Source organism: Aquarana catesbeiana, linkage group LG02, assembly GCF_042186555.1.
Source record: "Aquarana catesbeiana isolate 2022-GZ linkage group LG02, ASM4218655v1, whole genome shotgun sequence".
NCBI classification, from domain to species: Eukaryota; Metazoa; Chordata; class Amphibia; order Anura; family Ranidae; genus Aquarana; species Aquarana catesbeiana.
The window spans coordinates 763,759,615-763,784,064 of NC_133325.1; the positions used below are offsets into that span (position 1 = coordinate 763,759,615).

Here is a 24,450-nt window from a genome sequence, read left to right on the forward strand (position 1 = left end):
CGTGGGACATTTTTATTTTTTATTTTTTAATAAAGGGCTTGTCCCAAGCTGTTTCTTGACTTTTTTACGATTTTGACACTTTTTTTTGTGAAATGGTAGGGGTACATTTGTACCCTGTTACCAATTCACACAGGGGGGTGAGATCTGGGGGTCCCCTTGTTAAAGGGGGCTTCCAGATTCCGATAAACCCCCCGCCCGCAGACCCCCACAACTACTGGCCAAGGGTTGTGGGGATGAGGCCCTTGTCCCCATCAATATGGGGACAAGGTGCTGTAGGGGGCTACCCCACAGCACCCTCCCCATGTTAAGGGCATGTGGCCTGGTACAGTTCAGAAGGGGGGGCGCTCTTTCGCCCCACTTTTTCCTGCGGCCTGCCAGGTTGCGTGCTCGGATAAGGGTCTGGTATGGATTTTGGGGGGGACCCCTACGCCATTTTTCTTTTAAATTTTGGTTCGGGGTTCCCCTTAATATTCATACCAGACTGAAAGGGCCTGGTAATGGACTGAGGGGGGATCCCATGCTCTTTTTTTCAATGAGTTTTATCTAAATTGCCGAGACCCAACAATTCATTACAGCTGCGATCAGTTTTAAATACACAGGAAAAATGCGCCACTTTACAGGCATACTATAGACACCCCCCAGGCACGATATGTAAACTTTTGATTATTCATGTTCGTGTCCCTTAGACTTTAATGGTGTTCGTGTGTTCTGTTGAATTTTTTGCCTGTTCGCATGTTCTGCTGCGAACCGAGGGAGGGTGTTTGACTCATCCCTAGCATCGTCAATTACAATTAAAACAGTCCTTAAAGTCAGACTCTAACTGAAATAATCAAAATACCCTATACATAAATTGAAATGCTACCTTTAAAAATTTGTATCTGATCAGATTCCTCAAAAAAAAAAAGTGGTCTCTGCGGCGGATTCGCCGCGAGATCACTTTTATCTGTGGCGGGAGAAGGGCCCCCCTCCTGCCGCGATCCAGGGCCCTCCGCCGCTTACTGGAGCCGTCGGCAGCGGCGGAGGCGATCGCGTCTGTCCCCTGGGCTGACATGGAGACGAGTGAGGGAAAGATGGCCCCCACCTGTCTCCATGACACTGCAGGGCGGAAGCGACGTCATAACGTCACTTCAGCCCATAGCTCTTAAAGGGGCATTTTATTTATTTTATTTTTTTTTAAATGACAATTTTTTTTTTTTTTTAATTGCATTTTAGTGTAAATATGAGATCTGAGGTCTTTTTGACCCCAGAGCTCATATTTAAGAGGTCCTGTCATGCTTTTTTTCTATTCCAAGGGATGTTTACATTCCTTGTAATAGGAATAAAAGTGACAGATTTTTTTTAAAAAAAAAACAGTATAAAAATAAAAAGTAAAAGTTAAAATAAATTAGAAAAAGAAAAGAAATTTTAAACGCGCCCCGTCCCGACGAGCTCGCGTGCAAAAGCGAACACATACGTGAGTAGCGTCCGCATATGAAAACGGTGTTCAAACCACACATGTGAGGTATCGATGCGATCGGTAGAGCGAGAGCAATAATTCTAAACCTAGACCTCCTCTGTAGTGCAAAACATGCAACCGGTAGAATTTTTTAAATTTTCGCCTTTGGAATATTTTTAAGGGTAAAAGTTTGTCGCCATTCCACAAGCGGGCGCAATTTTGAAGCGTGACATGTTGGGTATCAATTTACTCAGCGTAACATTATCGTTCACAATATTAAAAAAAAATGGTCTAACTTTACTGTTGTCTTATTTTTTAATTCAAAAAAGTGTATTTTTTTTTTCAAAAGTGCGCAAATACGGTGTGACAGAAAGTATTGCAACGACCGCCATTTTATTCTCTTGGATGTTAGAAAAAAAATGTATAATGTTTGGGGGTTCTAAGTAATTTTCTAGCTAAAAAAATGTTTTTAACTTGTAAACACCACATCTAAAAAAGAGGCCAGGTCTTAAAGTGGTTAACATTCACTCTCCACCTCAGCAAGTCTCTCGGACTCGCTGAATATGTAATGAAAAAGCGGTGGCGAAGGAATGGTCGGCGGTTTGATCCCCTTTTTTCACCTGAAGCAACATAGTGCAAGCGGATATGTACCTCTGTGTATTGTGCTAAATAATACTTTGGGATAGGAGGAATCACTCAAGTAGTAACTTGTCCTTGTCCAAATCCGTGATTCAGTCCTCTTAAAGCACTACATACAGATGAGTACCCTACTCTGTCCCTCTCACCTGCCCACTTTAGCAACACTCTCCGTCTTGGCAGGATCATAGGACACATATCAACTACCTAACAATCCATTTGCATTCAGAAGAAAAAACAACTTATACTCTAAATTGGAATTCCAAGACAAGACGAAAATTCACATACACATAAAATTAAGTATTTCTCTCTATTAACTTTCCCTTACCTAATAACCAGTAATTCACAAGCTTCAAAAAATGCTACCAGTGATACCACTCGTGTGTTCCCTGCACACATACACACTCCAAAGCTCTGCTCTACAATACTTATACATTTAAGCTATGTTCGGGTTAACCTCTTAACACTTACCTTTCTCCAACCTTTATTATTGAATTATCAGAACACAAATGGCAATGTTATATGTGTTAAAACACTTGGTCTGTATTTGGCTAATCATTTAAAACAAGTAACAATTACTGAATGGCAAGTTCCCCCTTTTTTTTTTTTTCAGGCTGCAAAAAAAAAGAACTTCCTCATATTAAACTAGCTATCAGTCTAGACAGTCTTGACAGTTTCATGTAAGTCCTGACCATCCTTTGGTTCAAATATTTTTCATAATCAATAAATGCATGAAAATGAATTTTCCCACGATGCTTCAGCAAACATGGACACTTTGCCAGGATTGGTAGGCTTCACCAGTAATGCTCTACACTGTCCCTTTAACCGCTTGCTGACTAGCCGAGCCACACGGCAACATTGCTCGGCTGCGCGAATCGCCGTTATGTTACGTCATTACCTCTATGTGGCCACTAGCCCCCGGAGCCGATGTGTGTGCCCGGCAGTTTTGCTGACCGCCGGGCTCCCGTGATCGCTCGTAACACAGAGGTCCCGGTTCTCTGAGGGGAGAAGTGACAGATCGTCTGTTCATACAAAGTATGAACCGCGATCTGTCATCTCCCCTAGTCAGTCCCCTCCCCCCTTAACTTGCTTTACCCTCTACAGTCTATTTTGTTCTCTTAAGATATTTGTTGACAGTCAGCAAAAATATAAATATCCGTTCCAAATTGAAATCGCATAGCCAAACCCCCCTTTTTTCCATATGCACCACGGCGTATTCCTCTCTATATGGATTGAGGTTGATTATACGTATATATCTTACAGGATTATTACGCATCTGATGAGTGGACAAAATCATCCACGAAATGCGTCGAGCTACATTTGATGCCAGAACTTTATCCATTATACCTTGATGTCATTTTTTTAATAATATCATGATTATATCATTTTGTTATGTAAATTTATTATCAGTTACCGGATATGCCACCTCTGGCACCTATAGGCTATATGGTATTCTGTACCAACACTACTTTGATCACTATCTATTCAGTGTAACTATATATTCAACTGCTTGTACCTTTCCATCTAATACGCCTATAATTTTGTGATATATGTATGTGTATATATATATATATATGAAATTCTTTTACTATATACTTACTATTATTAATAAATTTACAATTTTAACCCTCCGCATTTCAAATCGCTTCATTTTAAGTCCCAAATCCCTTTTATATATATGCACCACGGCAACAACATTTCTTCATTTATTTTTAACACCTTAACCACTTCAATACGGCACGCCGTCATATGACGTCCTTGATTTGTGCGGGGATATCTGAATGATGCCTGCAGCTACAGGCATCATTCAGTTATCATTATTTGCAGGCGGCGATTCTGTGCACGATAAGAATGATCAAATCGGCAGTTCCGCTGCTTCTCCCCCCCCCCGCCGCCATCCGGTGCTTCTCCGGGCTCTCCCGTGCCATTGGGGGCCTGGAGAAAGAATCGGATGCTGCCGGATGACGACCATAGAGATTTTCAGTCACCAGATGTTCACCAGTCATCTCTATGACCGTCGGAGGACCGGGCACGATGTTATGATGTCACACCCGGACCTCGCATGAAAACAAAGCCGCGATCGTTGCTGTCAGCATGAGATCGGTGATTTTTTTTTTTCCGATCTCATGCTTTACAGCCTGGAGGAGAGATGTGGGGTCTTATGAACCCGCATCTCTCCATAAAGAGGACCTGTCACAGTAGATTTCTATTACAAGGGATGTTTACAGTTAAAAGTGATCAAAAAAAATTAAATGTAAAAAAAGTGTAAAAATAAAAAAAATTAAAAAAAATTAAAAATAAGTAAAAAATAAAATTTTTAAAATTCCCCTGTCCCCGGTAGCTCGCGCTTAGAAGTGAACGCACATGTAAGTCCCGCCCACATATGTAAACGCCGTTCAAACCACACATGTGAGGTATCGCCGCATGCGTTAGACCAAGAGCAACAATTCTAGTACTAGACCTCCTCTGTAACTCTAAACTGGTAACCTGTAAAAATTTTTAAAGCGTCGCCTATGGAGATTTTTAAGTACCGAAGTTTGGCGCCATTCCATGAGTGTGCGCAATTTTAAAGTGTGACATGTTGAGTATTTACTCGGCATAACATTATCTTTCACATTATACAAACAAATTGGGCTAACTTTACTGTTTTGTTATTTTTTAATTCATGAAACAGTTTTTTTTTCCAAAAAAAAAGGCGTTTAAAAAATGATTGTGCAAATACCGTGCTAGATAAAAAGTTGCAATGACCGCCATTTTATTCCCTAGGGTGTCTGCTAAATAAAAACATATATAATGTTTGGGGGTTCTGAGTAATTTTCTAGCAAAAAAAATCTGATTTTTACATGTAGGAGAGGAGTGCCAGAATAGGCCCAGTATTGTAATGACATACACACATTTGAATTTTCCCCATACCTTCTTTCATTCTTTAAAGAAAATTTAGCAGATTATATGAATCATACATACAAAAGCACTCACCACTCTCATGATATTTGGATATAAGCAAGGGAAATTTCTAATTTATTTTGTCCGTATTTCTGACTAAAATTCCTACCTACCTGATCAATCACCTTTATTCCCACGAGCCCCAAGCTTCCAATGGGTGTGTACACTTTTCCACAGCGTTCCCAAAACGCTTAAAGCCAACCTGGGCATAACATTATAGAAACCCCAAGCTGCTACAACAAAAAAATATCAGCAATCACAAGTTATCTTATTACTTCTATGCAACAGAAAGAGAAGCAAAGATTTAGCGGGCACTGTTGGTTACCTAAATACCCTTCCCAAAAGGATACTGAACAGAGTCTTAAATAAAGACTCGGGTCTCCCAGAGACCCTCCAATGTTACACTCCTGTGAGGGTGTCTATTAAGGTGTGGTCCGTCTTTCCTTTCCCTTTAATTTAAAAGGCTGATGCCGCGTACACACGAGCGGACTTTACGGCAGACTTTGCCCGGCGGACGGGATTTCGTCGGACAATTCGATCGTGTGTGGGCTCCAGCGGACTTTGCTCAAAAGTTGGACGGACTTAGATTTGAAACATGTTTTAAATCTTTCCGTCGAACTCGAGTCCGGTCGAAAAGTCCGCTCGTCTGTATGCTAGTTCGACGGACAAAAACCCACGCTAGGGCAGCTATTGGCTACTGACTATGAACTTCCTTGTTTTAGTCCGGTCATACGTCATCACATACGAATTCGACGGACTTTGGTGGATTGTGTGTAGGCGAGTCTGTTCATTCATAAAGTCTGTCGAAAAGTCCGCCGGGCAAAGTCTGCCGTAAAGTCCGCTCGTGTGTACGGGGCATAAGACTTTATTAGAGCCAGGGTAAGGAAGAATTCGTCAAAATAGACAAAGGTCTAACCAACATGGATGATTGTCTTACCCGGAAACGAGCCCCCATCTAAAAGGAGATAGTAGGCTGGATGACCACCAAAAGCACCCTCAGATATCTGGAGACACCATAAAACGAGAAGCAAGTTGTGCATTCGTAAAATGTCTGCCTTTATTTAGGTGCGTTGCAGCTTATGTATGGTTCAACATACCAATAGAAAGAGGGGAGGGGGGAGATGTTAGTAAATGATGTATTTGTAAAGAAATATATAGATATATGGTTATACAAGTCAGTAACCCCTTAACCACTTACCGACCGGCTCCTGTACATATACGTCGGCACTTTGAAGATGGATATCTCGGTAACGGCAGCAGCTGCTGCCACAACCGAGGTATCCATCTTTTCAGGAGCCGGTGGTGTTTACAATAATGGTGGTCTCTGTGGCAGATTTGCCACGAGATCACCGTTATTGGCTCTCCCGTGCCCTCCGCCGCTTACCGGAGCCGTCGGTAGCGGCGGAGGCGATCAGGACCTGTCATGTCTGTGGTATGGAGACAAGTGAGGGGAAGATGGCCCCCACCCGTCTCCATACCATAGGAGGGCGGAAGCGACGTCCATACGTCTTAAAGGGCCATTTTTTTGTTGTCATTTTTTCAAATGACAAGATTTTTTTTTTTTTTTCTGCATTTAAGTCCAAATATGAGATCTGAGGACTTTTTGACCCCAGATCTCATATTTAAGAGGACCTGTCATGCTTTTTTCTATTACAAGGGATGTTTACATTCCTTGTAATAGGAATAAAAGTGATCCAATTTTTTTTTTTTTTTTTAAACTGAAAAAATAAGTAAATTTTTTTAAAGCACCCCGTCCCGACGATCTCGCGCGCAGAAGCGAATGGATACGTGAGTAAACGGTGGTCAAACCACACATGTGAGGTATCATCGCGATCGGTAGAGCGAGAGCAATAATTCTAGCCCTAGACCTCCTCTGTAACTCAAAACATGCAACCTGTAGAATTTTTTAAACGTCGCCTATTGAGATTCTTGAGGGTAAAAGTTTGACGCCATTCCACGAGCGGGCGCAATTTTGAAGTGTGACATGTTGGGTATCAATTTACTTGGGGTAACATTATCTTTCACAATATAAAAAAAATTGGGCTAACTTTACTGTGGTCTTATTTTTTTATTCAAAAAAGTGTTTTTTTTTCAAAAAAAAGTGCGCTTGTAAGACCGCTGCGCAAATACGTTGCGAAAAAAAGTATTGCAATGACCGCCATTTTATTCTCTAGGGTGTTAGAAAAAAACAATATATAATGTTTGGGGGTTCTAAGTAATTTTCTAGCAAAAAAAAAATGTTTTTAACTCGTAAACACCCAATCCTCAAAATGAGGATACATTATTATGAGTTAACACGGGTCAACAGGCTATCTGGTTGAGCCATAAATCATGCATCCTGTCCCAGACAAACCAACCCACAATCATATATATCAGTGCTTGTGCAAATCATCTTTCTAAACATTGTTTTATAGTTGCAGATTTAAGCTATCTTGTATACTGGAATGGCAGAGCATATCAAAGCATATCGATCACAATGGTTAGGGCATATTACAACACAGCAGTGCGGCAGATGTGTAGAGGGGTGCAGAAGAGAAAGGAGGTAGATCGGTGGAACACATGAGCAGGGGGTTACAGTGGTGGGGCAGAAGAGAAAAGGGGGTTGCAGTGGTGGGGAAAACGAGCAGATAAGTTCAGTGTTAGGACAGATGAGAAGATGGTTCATTGGTGGAGCAGATGTGCATGGAGGTACAGTGGTGGGGCAGATCAGAAAGGTGGAACATTGGTGGGGCAGATGAGCAGGGGGTTACAGTGGTGGGGCAGATGAGCAGGTGTGTACAGAGGTGGGGCAGATGTGCGGGGTAGTTCAGTGGGGGGGCAGATGTGCAGGGGATTACAGTGGTGGGGCAGAAGTGCAGGGGGTTACAGTGGTGGGGCAGATGAGAAAGGGGGGATATTGGTGGGGCAGATGAGAAAGGGGGTAATTTGGTTGGGCAGATGAGCAGGGTTGTACAGTGGTGGGGCAGATGTATAGGGGGTTACAGTGGTGGGGCAGATGAGCAGGGGGGTTCAGTGTTGGGGCAGAAAAGCAGGGGGGTAGAGCAGTGGCACAGATGTGAAAGGAGGTGTATTGGTGGGGCAGATGAGCAGGGGGTTACATTAGTGGGACAGATGAGCAGGTGGGTACAGAGGTGGAGCAGATGTGCAGGGGGTTACAGTGGTGGGGCAGATGTGCAGGGGGTTACAGTGGTGGGGCAGATGAGCAGGGGGTACAGTGGTGGGGCAGATGAGCAGGGGGTACAGTGGTGGGGCAGATGAGCAGGGGGTACAGTGAGTGGGGAAGATGTGCAGGGGGGTACAGTGAGTGGTGGGGCAGATGAGCAGGGGGGTAAAGTGGGGGGGGCCAGATGAGCAGGGGGGTACAGTGATCCTGCGGTGCAAAGGTGCAAGGTGCATGAATTGGGGCTGATCTGAGGCGTGGGAGTGCAGGATGTTAATTTCTCACTACTAAAGTAGTTTACAGCATTTACTTTATAAAAAAATCCTTTTCGTGATTGAGAGTGTGAAGTTGACATTTTTTTGTTATCAAATCGGCACGCTCAATTTCTTTGAAAAAAAAATATGGCACACTGTGCTCAAAAGGTTGCCTACCCCTGATCTATCATGTTGTAAGTGTTTTTTTTAACCTTATCCTATTAAAGTCATCATTTTAATACTACACTTAAGTCGGCGCCTCTCCCTCCCTGTTTTTTCCTTACATGTCTTGCAGAGTTCTGGACACACTCTGAAGGATGGGTGCCTTCCTTTTTAACCCTTAATACCCCAGATTCCGATAAGACCCCGACAACCAATGGCCAGGGTTGTCGGGATGAGGTCCTTGTGCCCATTTACATGGGGACAAGGTGCTTTGGGGGGACCCCAAAGCACCCTCTCCATGTTGAGGGCATGTGGCCTGGAATAGTTCGCTCGCCCCCCGCATCCTGTCCTCCAGGCTGCATGCTTGGATAAGGGTCTGTGGAGTTTCCCTAAAGACTGGGGGGGGGGAAGGGGCATGCCGATTTTCTTCCCTTTTTTCCCATCTATATTGCCGTGAGCCGGCAATACATGACAGCCGCGAGCAAGTTTAAATGACATTTTTTCCTTTAGAAATGTCATTTTGCTGCAGCACTGTTCTACACATCACACAGATGTGCCACTTTACAGGCAGACTAGGGGGACACCCCAGGGAGGATATTTAAAGGAATATTTAATTTTTATTGTTTCACTTTAAGTATTATTAAAATCACTGCTCCTGAAAAAACTCTCATTTTAAAAGCTTTTTTTGCATTGATACATGCCCCTTACGGCAGTTCCCGGGTCCCCATACACTTTTTATGGCAATAACTTGCATATAAGCCTTTAAAATGAGCACTTTTGATTTTTCATGTTCTTGTCCCATAGACCGTGATAGGGTTCGCATGCATGTTCGCTCAATCTTTGTGCCTGTTCGCATGTCCTGGTGCGAACCGAACCGGGGGGGGGGGGTCTGGCTCATCCCCAGTAAACAAGGCAGATTGGCATTCTGTCAGTAGGGAAAGCATGGATACTGTGTTCCTGCTAAGCACCAGTGGCAGCTGGTCAGCCCGTGGCCCCCAGCCAGCCACCTCCCCCAGCCAGCCAGCCAAACAACCACCCCCTAATTGCTTTAATGCCACTTCGCTCGCCCCCGTCGTCTGCCAGGCCCCCCGCCAGCCCTGCACTTACCCAATCCAGGTAGTGGTTTGGGCGGCCTCCCACCTGCATCTCCTCCCGAGTCTTGGTGGTCGCTTCTCCTCCTGGCCAATCAGGACTTAGGACTTGCAGTCAATCGGGTCTCAGGACCCGCTCCCTGATTGACCGGGAGGAGACATTAGCGAATATTAATTTTTTTAAGCCAATTAGAGCCTCAGGCTCTAATCACGTGATTCACAAAAAAAAACCATTGAAATCCATGCGTCCGGCACCCTGCATGTAGATTAGGGGCCAGGCGAATGGATTAGGGGGGGCGGCGCCCCTGCGCCCTGCATGAGCGTCCGCCACTGCTAGGCACACAGTTAACCCTTTGATCGGCCCTGATGTTAACCCCTTACCAGCCAGTATCATTAGTACAGTGACAGTGCATATTTTTAGCAGTGATCACTGTATTAGTGTCACTGGTCCCCAAAAGAGTGTCAGTTAGCCTCCTGACTGTCCGCCGCAATATCACAGTCCCGCTAGAAGTCACTAATCGCCGCCATTACTAATAATAAATAAATACAAATTCCATAAATCTATCCTATAGTTTGTAGACGTTATGGGGCTGATTTACTAAAGGCAAATAAACTGTGCACTTTACGTGACCACGTCCTGTTGTGACGAAACGGCGTAGGGAGGAGGAGCTACGTCCCGACGACACCGCTATTCACATACCCGGAAGACACGGGTTACCTTGGAGCCGGCCGGCTTTCGCATATACGCTTTTTAACTACAATGGTTTTGTAAGTGCAACCTTTATTTTTACACTCAATAAAACGTTGGATTTTATGCTATGTGGAGCAATTTGTTTTTTACATGGGGATATTTCCATTTATGCTGATGTGAGTTGGAGAGAGTCCCTGGATTTGGACGCCAAGCGCCTGTTTTAAAGATCCCTGGCTGGGGTTGCAGCCATCCGCCCTTTAGGTCTCCTGTTAGTAAGAGACCAATTCCATCTGGTAAGAGGCAGCATTTTTATTAAGAGGTGGAGGTCTATCTGCGCACTCTACTGTCATCACAGCAAGTTTATGTTCCATTTTCACAGAGCACTTGGAGACAAACTTGGTTTCATGCATGTCATCTAGCATGGATGGACTTTAATCATTATTTTTTCATTTGAGTTATGGACTTTTTTTGGGTTTATTTTTCTTCATCTCTATATTGTTTTTATATATGAATTATGGTATAGTTTCCATAGATGTGTCACATTATCACTTTTTCTGTTATTTTGAGATATTCATCTGTTAGTGATTGTGTCACTTATTATTGATTACTCTTTTCGGACATAGTGGTCAATATCTGTGTCCCATCAACTAATTGTCATTTTCAGATTTATCTTTTATTTTCACAGTGTTTAATTACATTGATAAGCACAAAATTTTCTATTATTCACTCAGTGATCATCACTCACCCTCATATTTTTATGAGATTTTTTTGACACCTCCTGTTGTCACCCTCAGTTTCTAGCGCGACTTTTTGATTTTTATATGATTTATGGTTTACTACTTTCTAGTCGCAGCTTATGCCAATTAGTGTAAGCGCAGTATTTATTTTTAACTTTACAAAGTGCAGTCTATTTGTCTTTAGTAAATCAACCCCAATGTCACAATTAGGGATGAGCCGAAAACCCCCCGGTTTGGTTTGCAGCAGAACATGCGAACAGGCAAAAAATTAATTCGAACACGTGAAAAGTGCCAATTTTAAAGGCTTATATGCAAGTTATTGCCATAAAAAGTGTTTGGGGACCTGGGTCCTGCCCCTGGGGACATATATCAATGCAAAAAAAAGTTTTAAAAGCTGCCATTTTTTCGGGTGCAGTGATTTTAATAATGCTTAAAGTGAAACAATAAAAATTAAATATTCAAAAATAAATAAATACATTAAATATTCCTTTAAATATCGTGCCTGGGGGGTGTCCTTAGTATGCATGTAAAGTAGCGCATTTTTCCCATGTTTATAACAGTGCCACAGCAAAAATGACATTTCCAAAGAAAAAAATGTCATTTAAAAATGCTCGCGGCTATAATGTATTGTTGGATCCCGGCATAAAAATACCAAATAAAAAATGGCGTGGATGTCCCCCCCAAAATCCATACCAGGCCCTTCAGGTCTGGTATGGAAATTAAGGGGAACCCCAACCCAAATTTTAAAAAAAATGACGTGGGGGTCCCCCAGGCACTATATACTCTGAACAGCAGTATATATACTATATGGCCTGCCCTATATATAGTCTGCAGAAAATTGGGCCTTAGGTGTTGGTGGTACCAGAACACAGTAAGTCCTCACAGTTACTCTTGTTGGGCGCAGGAACGGGCCCTGCTGTGAAATACTATATCAAAAATTGTAATTACATGCCCCTGTTAAACAGGGGCAGAAAAATTGGGCCTTGGGTGGTGGTGGTGGTGGTGCCACAATACTGTAACCCCTAACAGATACTTGTGTTGGGCGATGGAATGAGCCCTGCTGTGAAATATAGTATGAAAAGTTGTAATTACATGCTCCTGTTAAACAGGGGCAGATAGATTGGGCCTTGGGTGGTGGTGGTGCTACAACACTGTAACCCCTCACAGATGCTCTTGTTGGGCGCAGGAACGGGCTCTGCTGTGAAACATGACTGTCCTTTCTTGTCCTTCTGTGGCACCCCCTCTCTCTAGGCTCAAGTTACCCCCTTCCTCAACCTGGGAACCAACATCCACCGTGCTGCAGCTCAGTTTCAGGGTCTTGGCAATCTTCTTATAGCCTAGGCCATCTTTATGTAGAGCAACAATTCTTTTTTTCAGATCCTCAGAGAGTTCTTTGCCATGAGGTGCCATGTTGAACTTCCAGTGACCAGTATGAGAGAGTGAGAGTGATAACACCAAATTTAACATACCTGCTCCCCAGTCACATCTGAGACCTTGTAACACTAACGAGTCACATGACACCAGGGAGGGAAAATGGATAATTGGGCCCAATTTGGACATTGTCCCCTAGGGGTATACTCACTTTTGTTGCCAGCGCTTTAGACATTAATGGCTGTGTGTTGAGCTATTTTGAGGGGATAGAAAATTTACACTGTTATACAAGCTGTACACTCACTACTTTACATTGTAGCAAAGTGTCATTTCTTCAGTGTTGTAACATGAAAAGAATAAAATATTTACAAAAATGTGAGGGGTGTACTCACTTTTGTGAGATACTGTATATATATATATGTATATATATATATATATATATATATATATATATATATATATATATATATATATATATATATATATATATATATATACACCACTTGAAGTGCATTAGAAACAGTACACCACAGAATGCACTGTAGATATAGGCTGCACTGGATGCACAGTATATATATATATATATATATATATATTTATATATATCAAATACACTGCCACCAACTGAATAACCTGCCTGCCTAATCCAACTCAAGCTATCTCTCTGTCCACGCCAACAACACTACACACCGCCGCTCTGTAAGCAGCCTTATATAGTTTTGGGCGTGGACTTAGTCCACCTGAGCCATGATTGACCAAAGGCACCCTGCCTTTGGCCAATTATGGCTCTCTCAGCAGAGCGTGCTGTGATTGTGAGGTGCATGCTTTGGCCAATCATCATACAGCAATGCACCACGATCTCGCAGTGCATCATGGGGCGTTCCGGAGCGCTCACATTTTCTGCAAATGCCCCATATGTTCGTTTCATTTTAGAACAAACGAACACTGATGTTCAACTCGAACCGTGGGCTCATCCCTAGTCACAATTAACAGTGCCAGCTGCTATAACGTGAGTTAGCCAGGGGTTCAGTTTAAAATTTTGCTATGTGGCCCCATAAATTCCTAGTTACCCCCTCAGTCTTACTTTTCTCTCCCAATTATAGCTTGCGAACATGTAAAATTTAATTGGTGTAAGCTTCTTTTTGCTGTTTGTGTCTATGTGCAGATATTCCCTCATGTCCTGTGAAGTGAAACCAACGCCATGATGACAGGAAGTGAGGGGAAATCTCCCTTGAGAGCATCAACAACCCAACAGAGGTGCTCATCTTTCCCCATTCTGTCCAAAAACTATAAAAAAAAAACATTTAGCTGGACTTACACCTTAACAGTATCTCCGATCCTCTGTGGATAACAGATCAGTATAAAGCATTTACTATGAAATTGTTACCAGGTATGACTGGAAGTTTATTGATAGTGAAAAAGGCTCCTGAGAGTTTGTACGCAAAGTTCATTTCAGGTACGGAGACCTGTCACCTAGGAGTTCAAGATTAACGGTATCAAGAGGACGACCATAGGGACCAAAAACCAGAGATGGCGTCTTAGCGTCTACTATGTCAGCCAGAAACTGCCAGATAGACTGAGGAGCTCAGCTCTGGAAATAAGGGAATCCATGCGAGATCTGTCCTGGATTCAGTCAGGTTTGCTCCACCATTGGTAAGGCTCATGATCCCTTAAAGGATAATTAACAATTTAAATTTAACAAAAAATATATATATATACATATTAACATATCGGGTATGGTGGCTGCATTTGTTTTATTTTTTTTTCAGGCATTTTTAGCTTAGAAACACAGAATAAACATTAGAATAACAACGACAAAAAACGACTAAGTGGTCAATCAAATCTGCCCCTTTTCTCCTTTTTTTTAAAAACCTTTTTTATCTGAGTATAGATCTATGTTTTTCTTAAGGTAAAATCTGGCTGGTTTAGTAAAACCTTAAAACACAGTAATGGCCATTTTCTAGGCTTATAGGTATGGGATTGTCAAACAAATGGCACGGGGGGCTGGGCACCGCCCCGGGGAACATGTACCAAAAGCAATGTACCTCCTACCTAGTGCTGTCTTAAAGGGGTTGTAAACCCTCAAGGTTTTTCACCTTAATGCATTCTATGAATTAAGGTGAAAAACCTCCTGTGATGCAACACGCCCCCAGAGCCCCCCTTTTACTTACCTGAACCCGACCTTTCCAGCGACGGAGACAAGCACACCAGCTCCAGCCGGTGACTCGGGTCCTGATTGGATAGATTGATATCAGCATAGCCATTGGCTCCCGTTGCTGTCAATTAAATCCAACGACGCGGGAACTGGGGGCGGGGACGAGTCCTGCTGTCTGTGTCAATGGAAGCAGCAGCAGGACACGAGGGCGCTCCCGCACGGTTGCCCCGAGTGAGGGTGGCTCTCCAGCAGGGCACTCAAGAAGAGGAGGAGCGCCGCTGAGGGACCCCAGAAGAGGAGGATCGGGGTCACTCTGTGCAAAACCAACTGCACAGAGGAGGTAAGTATGACATTTTTTTTGTTTTGTTTTTTTGTTTTTTTAAACAAACCTTTACATATCCTTTAATGAATAGGCACACCTGGGCACTGCCTAGGGGCCCCAGGTACATGAGGGGTCCATGATTAGGACCAGGAAAAGGGGGGGCAGGGGAGAGGAACGCTGGCGATTTGGCCGCTTGTGCTGCTCTTCTTTCACAGGAGTAACTGCAGTGTCACTCCTGTCAGAAGGAGCAGTGGCTAGCTTCTGCTAGAGAAAGGATTCACCTTTCTCCCTCTACTGCAGAGGGCGAAAGAGAGATGACAATGAGAATGAGAACTTACCTCAGTCTCAGCACAGGAGAGGAAGGACGAGCTGCCTTCATTGCAAGTGGGAACACCATTTGTGGCCTGTAAGTACAAGGGGGAGGACGAGGGGGGCACAACTCTGGTGTAAGGGGGCACTGTGAAGGGGGGACTCTACTGTATGGGGACACCTGCTGTATGGAGGCACAGAGATAGGGGACACCTGACGTATGGGGACACTTTGATGGAGGAAGCTGTTGTATGGGGACACAGTGATGGAGGAACCTGATGTAAAGGGACACTATGATGGGGACACTTGATGTATGTAGACACTCTGATGGAGGACCCTAATGTATGGGGACACTGTGATGGAGCCACCTGATGTATGGGGACACTTTGATGGGGAACCTAATGTATGGGGACAGTGTGATGGAGGAACCTGATGTATGGGGACACTGTTATAGGGACACTGTGATGGAGACGCCTAATGCATGGGGACACTGTGATGGGGACACCTGATGTATGGGAACACTGTGATGGAGGAACCTGATGTATGGGGACACTGTGATGGAGGAACCTGATGCATAGGGACACTCTTATAGGGACACTGTGATGGAGGAACCTGATGTAAGGGGACACTGTGATGGGCACACCTGATGTATGGGAACACTGTGATGCAGGAAACTGATGTATGGAGACACTGTGATGGAGACACCTGATGTATGGAGACACTGTGATGGGGACACCTGGTGTATGAGGACACTGTGATGGAGGAACTTGATGTATGGGGACACTGTTATGGGGACACTGTGATGGAAACACCTGATGTATGGGGACACTGTGATGGAGGAACCTGATGTATAGGGACACTGTAATGGGGACACTGTGATGGGAACACCTGATATATGGGGACACTGTGATTGGGATACCTGATGTATGGGAACACTGTGATGAAGGAACCTGATGTATAGGGACACTGCAATGGGGAAACTGTGATGGGGACACTGTGACTGGGATACCTGATGTATGGGGACACTGTGATGAAAACACCTGATGTATGGGGACACTGTTACATAGTTACATAGTAGGTGAAAAAAGACACAAGTCCATCAAGTCCAACCTATGTGTGTGATTATATGTTAGTATTACATTGTATATCCCTGTATGTTGTGCTCGTTCAGGTGCTTACCTAAAAGTTTTTTAAATTATTGATGCTTCCTGCTAAAACCACTGCCTGTGGAAGAGAATTCCACATCCTTACCGCTCTTACAGTAAAGAACCCTCTACACTAGTGGTTCCTAACTCCTGTCCTCAGGACCCACAAACAGGCCAGATTTGCAAGATAACTGAAATACATCACAGGTGATATAATTTGCTGCTTAGTGATTGTAGTATTCTAGTCTGCATTTCCCTAAGATAATACTTAAAATCTGGCCTGTTAGTGGGTCCCAAGGGCAGGAGTTGAGAACCTCTGCTCTACACAGTTTAAGGTTAAAACGCTTCTCTTCTAATTTTAGTGAATGGCTGGGTGTCTTTTGAAATTTGCAGAAAAGTTTTATCCCTATTGTGGGGTCACCAGTACGGTATTTGTACATTGAAGTCATATCTCTCTCAAGCGTCTCTTCTCCAGAGAGAATAAGTTCAGTGCTCGTAACCTTTCCTCATAACTCATGTCCTCCAGACCCTTTATTAGCTATGTTGCCCTTCTATGGACCCTCTCCAGTTCCAGCACATCCTTCCGGAGGACTGGTGCCCAGAACTGGATAGCATACTCCAGGTGCGGCTGGACCAGAGTCTTGTAGAGTGGGGGAATAGCTTCATCCCTGGAGTTAATCGCTATTTTAATGCATGACAATATTCTGTTTGCTTTGCTTGCAGCTTGCATGCCATTGCTGAGTCTATCATCTACTAGGACCCCCAGGTCCTTCTCCATCCTAGATTCCCCCAGAGGTTCTCCCCCCAGTGTATAGAGCGCATTCATATTTTTGTCACCCAAATGCATTATTTTACATTTTTCTACATTAAACCTCATTTGCCATGTAGTTGCCCACCCCATTAATTTGTTCAGTTCTTCTTGAAAGGTTTCCACATCCTGCGAAGAAGTTATTGCCCTGCTTAGCTTAGTATCATCCGCAAATACCGAGATTGAGCTGTTTATCCCATCCTCCAGATCGTTTATGAATAAATTAAATAGGATTGGTCCCAGTACAGAACCCTGGGGGACCCCACTACCCACCCCTGACCATTCAGAGTACTCCCTATTTATTACTAGCCTCTGAACTCATCCTTGTAGCCAGTTTTCAATCCATGTACTCACCCTATGGTCCATGCCAACAGACCTTACTTTGTACAGTAAACGTTTATGGTGAACTGTGTCAAATGCCCCTGTATCCAGTTTTCAATCCATGTACTCACATGGATGTCGGATTCTCTTTGTAATAAAAGTGCATCTTGAGGGGGGTCACACAATATCTGGTAAGTGGTGCATGAGAGTGAAGGGTGTCACCAGGCTTTCTCTAAGGATTCCTTTTCCATTACGGTTGTGGAATCACCAAAGCTGGAATATCCAGGCTATTTTAGGACTTTGTTGAACCCTTATCTTAGATGAGGGTTTGATATAGATGTTGATAGGGGACCTCCATATAAAAAAGAAAATATGGTGTTGGGATCCCCTAAAATGACATTACAGAGATGCATCCCTGATAACGGTCTGATATGGATGTAAAACATTTTTAAAAAATCATCGGGGACCCTATTTAAAAATCCATATCAGACCGTAATCCAAGCATACAACCTAGCAGTCTAGGAACGGTGGTGGTGGTGGGGGGGGCATATTACCCCAGTTTCTGAACTGTGTCAGGCCACATGACTAACATGAGGAGGAGAACACCTTGCCAGGAGGAATCCCATGTCCGCATTTTCATGCAGACAAGGGCATCTTCCCCACAACCCAGGCTTGGTGGTTGTGGGGGTCTGCAAGTGGAGGGATTATTTGATTCTGAACCCCTCTTTAACAATAAGGAGTTCCCCAGATACCAACTTCCCTCCCATGTGAATGAGGAAAGGGTACAAAACACACCCCTAAAAAGTTCCACAATTCGAATCTACCATCAATTATGTTGTCCAGTGATGCAGGTCCACGTCAATCATGATGAACTTTTCCTGACAACCCCTCCACAAGAAAAAAACCTGGTGACCACCAACAAAATCCATTCCCATTGCTTCACTCGAATGACATCTCCCAGTCACCAAAGCTGGGGTGAACAAAGAGGTACAATCGATCAGGTGACGTCATTGACCAAATATGGACAAATTTAGTTCAGTTATTTGTAGAACCTCAGAACCAAGAAAATTCAGTCCCTCCTGTGCTGGAAGTCTATGTCAATCAAGCACCAACTCCTCTTTCGGTAAATTAATACTTTCTAAGGTTAGTTCCTTCTGTAAGTTTGAGGTCCCTGTGTTCTTGAGCTCAGCTCCATATTGAAAGTACTAACCTCCTGAACCTTGATCAGACCCTTCATGTAAAGTTTCAATCATGTTCCTGCTTTTCTCAAGACTGTACATATTAGGTACCTGGACTCAACGAGTACAGAGACCTGTTGATCTTACCAGAAACTCTGTGTCCTTGTCATTTCTGTGTGCTGAACTAAAAGCAGGAACAATCTTATCTTTTTTCTGCAATCTACTTACCTCCCCACACCCCATGTAATGGAGAAGAACAAAGGCGGACATGTTTGAAGTGCAAATATAAGTAATACCCAGCACTCCCTAAACACTGTTGGGTGTACATATATGAAAGAAAAAAAAATCATGTAGCTCTGTTTTTAATACTTAGGTGTGTATTTGTAAGGCAGTTGCATAGGTGTTTATTGAACATAGATGGAAATTTGTTCTGTGCCAATGAGGGAAAATCCAATATCAAGGCAAATAGCTCTCGGGCTATATTCTTTGCAGATCGATTGTGTGAATGCAGAAAATACTGCATTATGGCCACTAGATGGTGCTGACTATCAGAGGAAATAAGTATACTCCTGAGCTCCATCTAGTGGCCATGATGTTGTATTTTCAACATTTACACGTTTAAACTGAAAAGAATATAGCCTGGGAACATTCCGTTTTGCCCATTCTCATGGGACAAATATTCATGCAGTTTTGATGAATGGACAGCTTTGCAAATTTGTTATAAATACAACCCTAAGTATTAAAAACAGTGGTGTAATTATCATCTAAGTGAAAGCCACACAGTCTCATCAAGGCCCCTGTGTATGCCTTGGTCCCTGCTCTGAGCTAACAGAGCCTTCATCCTGGGGCATAAATAGCATTAAACAGATTAACCACTTGCCTACTGAGCACTTTTACCCCCTTCCTGCCCAGGCCAATTTTCAGCACTGTCACACAATTGTTGACAACTGTGCGGTCATGCAACACTGTACCCATATGACATTTTTTATCATCTTTTTCACACAAATAGAGCTTTATTTTGGTGGTATGTAATCATTTATTTGTTTATTTTTTTGCTAAACAAACGAAAAAAAGACCGAACATTTTGAAGAAAAACAAAAACATTTTTCATAGTTTGTTATAAAATTTTGCAAACAGGCAACATTTCTTCTTCGCTGATGTGTGCTGATGAGGCTGCACTGATGGGCACTAATAGGTGGCACTGATGGGCACTGTTAGGCTGCACTGATAAGGTAGCACTGATGGGCACTGATAGGTGGAACTGATGGGCACTGATGAGACAGCACTGGTGGGCACTGATGAGGAGGCACTGATAGGCGGCACAAAAAAGGCACTGAGAGGTGGCACTCATAGGCGGCACTGATAGGCACTGGTGGGCAGCACTGTTGGGCACTGATAGGTGGCACTGATAGGCACTGGTAGGCAGCACTGATGGGCACTGATAGGTGGTACTGATGGGCCGCACTGATGGGCACTGATAGGAACTGGTAGGTAGCACTGATGGGCATTGATAGGTGGAACTGATGGGCACTGATAGGTGGAACTGATGGGCACTAATGAGGCAGCACTGGTGGGCACTGATGAGGAGGCACTGATAGGCGGCAAAAAAAGCCACTGAGAGGTGGCACTGATAAAGGGCACTGATAGGCACTGGTAGGCAGCACTGATGGGCAATGATAGGTGGCACTGATAGGCACTGGTAGGCAGCACTGATGGGCACTGATAGGCAGCACTGATAGGTGACACTGATGAAGAGGCTCTGATGGGCACTGATTGGCAGCACTGGTGGGACTGCACAGATAATCAGGGCACCAATAATCACTGATAATCAGTGCATCAGAACTGGACCACGGAGCAATGGAAGAAGGAGGCCTGGTCTGGTGAATTCAAGAATGGTTTTAGGAATGAGTTTGGTGTTGAGTTGGTCTCCAAATTCTCCAGACCTCAATCCAGTTGAGCATCTGTGGGATGTCCTGGAAAAATTAGAGCTCCAGTCATTTTTGTGTTAATTAGAAGTCACCAACTACAAAATGTGTAGATGCTGACTTTTAATAAACATGCACTCACCTGTCCCAGGATCCAACGATGTGCTCACCTGAACCGTCGCTTGTCTCCCTCTCCTCTCCCCGGCATTTCAACAGTGGGCACCCGGCTGTGACAGCTTGTGGCTTTACAGCCGGGTGCGCACTGTGCATGCACGAGTGGCGCTGTGCTACTTCCGTTTGAAACGCCTAGGTGATCCCAGCGAAAATGGAAGCAGGTACCTGTCAAAACTCTGTGTCCGCTCCCCCCTCCCCCCCCCCAAAAAATGACGTTCCAAATGTGGCAAGGGAGGAGGGGAGGGATACTTAAAGCGGAACTTCCCCTTTTGGGTGGAGCTCCGCTTTAACCACTTGCTAACTAAGCATTTTCTGGAACATTTTGTTTGCAGGTTGAAATCAGTATTTTTGCTAGAAAATTACTTAGAGCCCTCAAACATTATACATTTTTTTTTTTAGCAGAGACCCTAGAGAACAAAAATGAAGATCATTGCGCTATTTTATTTCATACTGTATTTGGGCAGCGGTCTTTCAAAAACAATTTTTTGGGGAAAAAATACACTTTCATGAATTAAAAAAAAAGCCCATTTTTTTATGTATGTCATGAACGATGTTACACCGAGTAAATAGATACCTAACATGTCATGCTTTAAAATTGCACATGGTCGTGGAATGGAGACAAACTACGGTACTTAAAAATCTCCATAGGTGACACTTTAAACATTTTTACAGGTTACATGTTTAGAGTTACAGAGGAGATCTAGTGCTAGAATTATTTCTCTTGTTCTAACGATCGTGGCAATACCTCACATGTGTGGTTTGAACACCATTTACCAGTGGTGGCCAATGGTAATTTTTTTTGGGGGGGCGGCAAACAGTGCCACCACCATCCCCCCTTGGTCGGTCAGTCGGGTCCGGAGCACTTACCCCATCTATTGGTGGGCAGCGCTACTCCTGGGCTTCACCGACGGCTTTCCCTGCTCTCCGTGGGCATCACGGTGGTGGCGGCAGCTTCCCCTTCCCCTGCTCTCCACGGCTTCCGTTTCCTCCCTCCTCCTCCTCGGCAGCCAATCGGGACACTTCTCTTTTCAGCCAATCGTGAAACAAGTCTCATACCCGCTTCTTGATTGGCTGGGAGGAGGATCAAATATTAATTTGCTTTTCTAACACACCTGGGTGGGCTGGTAGTGCAATGTTCTGCGTCCCGAGCCCACCCTATTTTGATGCCTATTAGAGCCTATGGCCCCGCCGCTGTAATTCATGCATCCGGCATCCTGAAAGGGGCCAGATGCATGAATAGATGGGGTAGCTGAGGATAGGGGGGGCGGCGCCCGGGCGCTCCTAATGGACGGGCCACCACTGACGTTTACATATGTGGGCACGACTTAAGTATGAGTTCACTTCTGATGGCGAGCTCGGAGGGATAGGGCGCTTTAAAAAAAAAAAAATGTATTATTTTTTTTTTTTACATTTTATTTTTCATTTTTACACTGTCCCTTTATTATTTATTTATTTTTTTTAATCACTTTTATTCCTATTACAAGGAATGTAAACATCCCTTTGTAATAGAAATAAGGATGACAGATCCTCTTTATTGAGAGATCTGGGGTCAAAAATACCCAAGATCTCTCATAAAAAAAAAAGAAGAAAAATCTTTTCTTCATGCCTGAGAACTGAAAGTGACATCAAAGGTCGCTCCGGTCCTCCAAGGGCATAGAGCACGACTTCCTGCCTAGCCATTGGCCGCATTGGATCGCTTCCAGATTTACCTACGGCTCCAGTAACGGGGGGAGGGGTTATGTTCTTTCTATTCCATTCTATTCTATTTTTTTTCTATTCTATTATTTTCTATTATATTCTATTCTTTTCTCTTCTATTCAAATTTATTCTAATCAAAATTTGAATTTCGGAAATATATTGTTATATTCTTTCTATTCTATTGTTTATTCTATTCAATTTTTTTATTTTCTATTCTTTTCTATTCTATTCAAATTCAAATTTATTTTATTCGAAATTCAAATTTCAGAAGATGGTTATAGAAGATGGTTATAGAATTTTATTCTATTCTATTCTTTTCTATTCTAGTCAGTTCTATTCTTTTATTTCCTATTCTATCCTAATCTATTATTTTCTATTCTATTCAAATTGATTTTATTAAAATTTCAGAAGATGGTTATACCCTTTCTATTTTATTCTATTCCATTGTTTTTTTTCTATTTTACTCTATTCTATTATTTTCTATTCTAGTCAATTCTATTCTTTTATTTTCTATTCTATCCTAATCTATTCTTTTCTATTCTATTCAAATTTATTTTATTCAAATTTCAGAAGATGGCTATACCCTTTCTATTTTATTCTAGTCTATTTTTTTATTCTATTTTCATCTGTTCTTTATTTTCTAGTCTATTTTGTTCTGTTTTACTCTATTCTTTTATTTTCTATGCCATCCCTATGCTATTTCTATTCTATTTTCTTGTATGCTTTTTTTTCTATTCTGTTCTGTTTTACTCTATTCTATTCTACTCTATTCTATTCTATTCTATTCTATTGTTTTTTATTCTATTCCTTTATTTTCTATTCTATTTTATTCTCTTCAGAAATTGGAATTTGATTAGAAAACGATTAGAATTGGAATAAAAAATGATTCAAATTCAAATCGAAAACCATTCGAGTCTCACCGAAAATTTGCTTTTGTTATTTCCGATTTGTTTATCTTCAGAGGTTCAGAGTTCAAATTGGCGCAAATCGCACTGCAAAGAATCGCATGCGATTTTAACAGGAATGCGATTCCTGTCTGAATTGCATGCGTTCTCCCCCACTACTCCTGTGTGTGTATAGAAAGGGAAAAGCACCATCTAGTGGGCAGTTTAAAAAAAAATGTTAGAACTCACAGTACATATCTGGCCACATGCAAAATAATCTGCATATGTGTATGCATTGACCGGTCCAGCCAATGATAGCAAATCAGAGCAGCTGGAGGTGTTCACAGAGCTGGAGGAGAAGTTGCGGGACCCCTTGGGTATAGGGCGGAAGCAATGTCAGCTTGGGGGCGGATTGCCTCTACATCTCCTCCAGCCCTGTGAGCATCTCCACCAGCCATGATTTGCTATCGTCGGCTGGACCGTACACCTATGCAGATTATTTTGCATGTGGCCAAGATATCTACTGTGAGTTCCAACATTTTTTAAACTGCCCACTAGATGGCGCTTTTCCTATTCTACACACACACACACAGGAGCAGTGGAAGAAATCGCCAGCGATTCGGACAGGAATCGCACGGCTTTCCTGTTCAAATTACATGCAATTTTTTTGCAGTGTTATTTATGCCCATTCAGTTTGTATTGACGCAAATCGCACTGCAAAGTATCGGTTTTGGCATCGGGAGCATTTGGGCTAGTACAAATACTCGTGCAAATGCTTGGTATTGGCGCCATTACCAGTAACGGTATCGGTGCATCCCTACTCTTATCCAATAAATTTAGGGGAGAGCTTGTTCTGTTGAAAAACTTACTGGCTGGATCACCAGGTAAAAGTAAAGAAAAGAAAGCCTAAAAAAGAAAATTAATGCAGAGACTGTGCATTCGGATTCGTGCACCCGCTCCTGCCTGCATGCCAGACTTTGACATGCAACTGTGTCTATGCAGCCTCTGCATCTACTTCTCATTGCCCCTGTGAATGAGCCTTATAGCTGCA

At 43.1% G+C, this 24,450-nt stretch overlaps 1 protein-coding gene across 2 annotated transcripts in view; it reads right to left on the reverse strand.

The window, feature by feature from the left end:
* Positions 1-24,450, reverse strand: part of LOC141129291 (beta-1,3-galactosyltransferase 5-like) — a 108,038-nt gene that overhangs the window by 32,105 nt on the left and 51,483 nt on the right. The window contains exon 1 of one of the 2 annotated variants that reach the window (XM_073617233.1): positions 2,543-2,677. The exons of the other annotated variant lie outside the window; for it this stretch is intronic. The gene's annotated coding sequence lies outside the window, so the exon portion shown is untranslated. Of the gene's footprint in view, positions 1-2,542; positions 2,678-24,450 lie in introns of those variants that run through there. 2 annotated transcript variants of the gene reach the window in all.